This window comes from Mastomys coucha, unplaced genomic scaffold (assembly GCF_008632895.1).
Source record: "Mastomys coucha isolate ucsf_1 unplaced genomic scaffold, UCSF_Mcou_1 pScaffold1, whole genome shotgun sequence".
In the NCBI taxonomy this organism is placed as follows: Eukaryota; Metazoa; Chordata; class Mammalia; order Rodentia; family Muridae; genus Mastomys; species Mastomys coucha.
Genome location: NW_022196891.1, coordinates 45,495,030 through 45,498,544, shown reverse-complemented (window position 1 = coordinate 45,498,544; position 3,515 = coordinate 45,495,030).

The window sequence follows — 3,515 nt, the reverse complement described above, 5'->3', positions numbered from 1 at the left end:
AAAAAAAAAAAAAAAAAAAAAAAAAAAAAAAAAAAAGAATGGTTTCTTTTCCCAGTGAAACTACTTTTAGGAAAACTACAATTTTCACTTGCAAGTGGTTATCAGTTGGACAGTTAGGAATGGAGCATGTGTCCAATTTCCCTTCAGATTTAGAATCCCATTGGTAGAAGTCCCTGTGTGTGCTTTCTCAGTCTCTGTGAGTTTATATATCCACTGATCCGGTTGGTTTAGAGGACCTTGATTTATTTACATCCTTCATCCCCTCTGACTCTAGTATTTTTCTAATTCATCTCCCACAGACAGCCCTGAAGGGGAGGAACTTAATGGAAGCATCCTATTTAGAGCTAAATGTTCCAAGAACTCTAATTATCTACACACTGTCTGACTGCAGTTCTCTATATTTTGGTTGGAATTTATGTTCTAACTATGGCAGCTAGCATGGTACCTTCCTTCCTCCAACACTAGTACATAAAGGTGAAAGCTCTATGTAGGCACCAGTTCAACTTCTCTGTGTTCAATGATATATGTAGGTGTCTTCAGCAACATTGCCTTGATGTTTGTGTATTGAAACTGGTAGTCTATTATTTTAACTTTTATTTTTTACAGTCCAGTCATTACCCCTTTCCTGATCCACCCTCCCACTGTTCCCCATCCTATTTCTCTGCTTCCTTGTCTCAAAGAGGGTGTTCCCCCACATCCCTTGTCCAGGCCTCGCTATTCCCTGGGGCCTTATGTCTATAGAGGTTTAAACATGTCTACTTGAATTGAGGTCATACCAGGCAGTCCTCTGCAGTATAGGTGTTGACCAGCTCCTGAAACCCATAGTCTTGGTGATAACTTTGGTAGTTTCAAAGCTCCAGGTTGTTTGAAGGCTTGTGGTCACCCTTTGGCCAACAATGGAAGTATTTGTAACATAGTCCTAGTACTAGACATTTCATTTGGTGACAAGACCTGTACAGTCAGGGATATGTCTCCCTGTTATTTGGCAATTTCATTTAGATTAACTTCATATATGTATATATTTTAGGAAACCTATCTGTCTCACCATTCAAGTGTTAGGTAGCACTACTACTAGTATCAAAATAATGAGATAAAAGTACTGTATCTGTTCTTTTGTGATTGGGTTACCTCACTCAGGATGATATTCTCCAGGTCCATCCATTTCCCCAAACTTCATTGTTTTTAATATCAGAGTAGTAATCCACTGTAAATGTACCACATTTTCTGTACCCATTCCTCTGTTGAGGGACATCTGGGTTGTTTCCAGTTTCTGGCTATTATAAATAAGGCTGCTATGAACATAGTGGAGCATATGTCCTTATTACATATTGGAGCATCTTCTGGGTATATGCCCAGGAGTGGTATAAATGGGACCTCTGGTAGTACTGTGTCCAATTTCCAGAGGAACTACCAAACTGATTTCCAGAGTGGTTGTACCAGCTTGCAATCCCACCAGCAATGAAGGAATGTTCCTATTTCTCCACAACCTCTCCAGTATCTGCTGTCACCTGAGTTTTTTTTTTATGCTAGCCATTCTGGCTGGTGTGAGGTGGAATCTCAGGGTTGTTTTGATTTGCATCTCCCTGATGACTAAGGATGTTGAATATTTCTTTAGGTGCTTCTCAGCCATTCGGTATTCATCAGTTGAGAATTCTTTGTATAGCTCTGGAAGAGCAATCCAGAGACTGAACCACCTGGGAATCCTTCCCATATTCAATCATCAAATCCAGACACTATTGTGGATATCAGCAAGTGCTGGCTGACAGGAGCCTGATATAGCTGTTTCCTGAGAGGCTCTGACAGTATCTGACTAATACAGAAGTAGAGGCTCACAGCCATCCACTGGACTGAGTACAGGGTCCCTAATGTAGGAGCTAGAGAAAGTATCCAAGGAGCAGAAGTGTTTGCAGCCCCTTAGCAGGAACAACAATATGAACTAACTAGTACCCTCAGAGCTCCCAGGGACTAAAACTCCAACCAAAGAACACACATGGGGGGACTCATGGTTCCAGCAGCATGTGTATAGCAGAAGATGGCCAAGTTGGTCATCAATGGGAAGAGAGGACCTTGGCCCTATTAAGGTTCTGTACCCCAGTGTAGGGGAATGCCAGGGCCAGGAAGTGAGAAGGGGGAGGGGAAAGGGAACAGGGGATTGTTTTAGTTTTAGGTTTTTTTAATTTTATTTTTATTTTATTTTATTTTCTTCTTTTTTCTTTTGAAGGGGAACCTGGGAAAGGAGGTATTGTAAATAAAGAAAACATCTAATAATAAATAAATAAATAAATAAATAAATAAATAAATAAAAAGTGCTGTGTCTGTTCCATTGCCTGGCTTCAGGTTTTATGTCTGATATTTATTACCTATGTGACTTAGGAAAGTTTAATTAATCACTTCACTTCTGAGCTGTGTTGTCCACAAAGAAATATGAATAATAAAGTATACTAAGAATAGTGCCATGAAGATTAATGGAGGTAGTCCTCAAAAGTTCTTTTTGTCTTAGCTTTGCCAACATTTAAGGGATGGGTGGTTTTCATGTCTTCTAAAACAGAACTTAAAAAAAAAGCCAGAAGCATGTGATCTACATATTTAAGAATAATGAACTAAAGGATACTTACACAATTCACGAATTTCTACAAAAAGTACATCTCTGACTGTCATCATTTCTCATTATTCAGCTTTCATGTTTACTCATTAATAATATAGAGTAATAAAAATTGAATTAAATATTTTGAAATCCAAATTTTTATGAATTTTTGAAGGGCATATGTCATTAGACATTAATCACACAAAATATTAAAGATGAAATGAAAGTTTTAAATATTACTTACAGAAGCAGTGTCATATTTTGAAGAAGATTCCCTTTGCTAATGTAATTGAGCCCTGATATTTTAACTTTATTTTTGTTAGAAATAGTTACTTTTATCATTTCAAATAAATTTTAGTTAATCAATTTACATTTCATTTTTACAGTACAAATATGTATATATTAGGTATATGTGAATATTTTTGAGACAATATTATACTTAATGTATTTTGACTTCATCATATTATGAACAAAATAATATACAAAAACATTTACCATTGATTGTACTATGTTTGTTTTCTAAGTACCATAATTATCAGAAAATACTTTGAATGATGAATTTGTGGTTTGTTAAGTTAGTTTTAAAAAATCTTCTGGTTGTTTTAAAAAAATCATTAGGTCCTTAATATAAATTCCTCCAATGAAATCTCCTTTAAGCTACTAAAATGATCTAATAGTAACTAAACATGATAGTTCGGATATAGTATTAGAGTTCTGTAAAGGAACAGAACTGATTTATCAATGTTTGCTCTGTATATTATGCATGTGATCTATTAAACTGGCCCCAGGATATGGCCTGAGTTGTTCATAAGTAACTAGAGCCGTTCTAGAGTCCAAAAGGCAGAATGTCTTACATTCTCAAAGTGGTTCTGGAGTCCATAAAGATTTCTGGAGAGCTGCTGGCCTTCATTCTACATTAGAATCTTGAAGA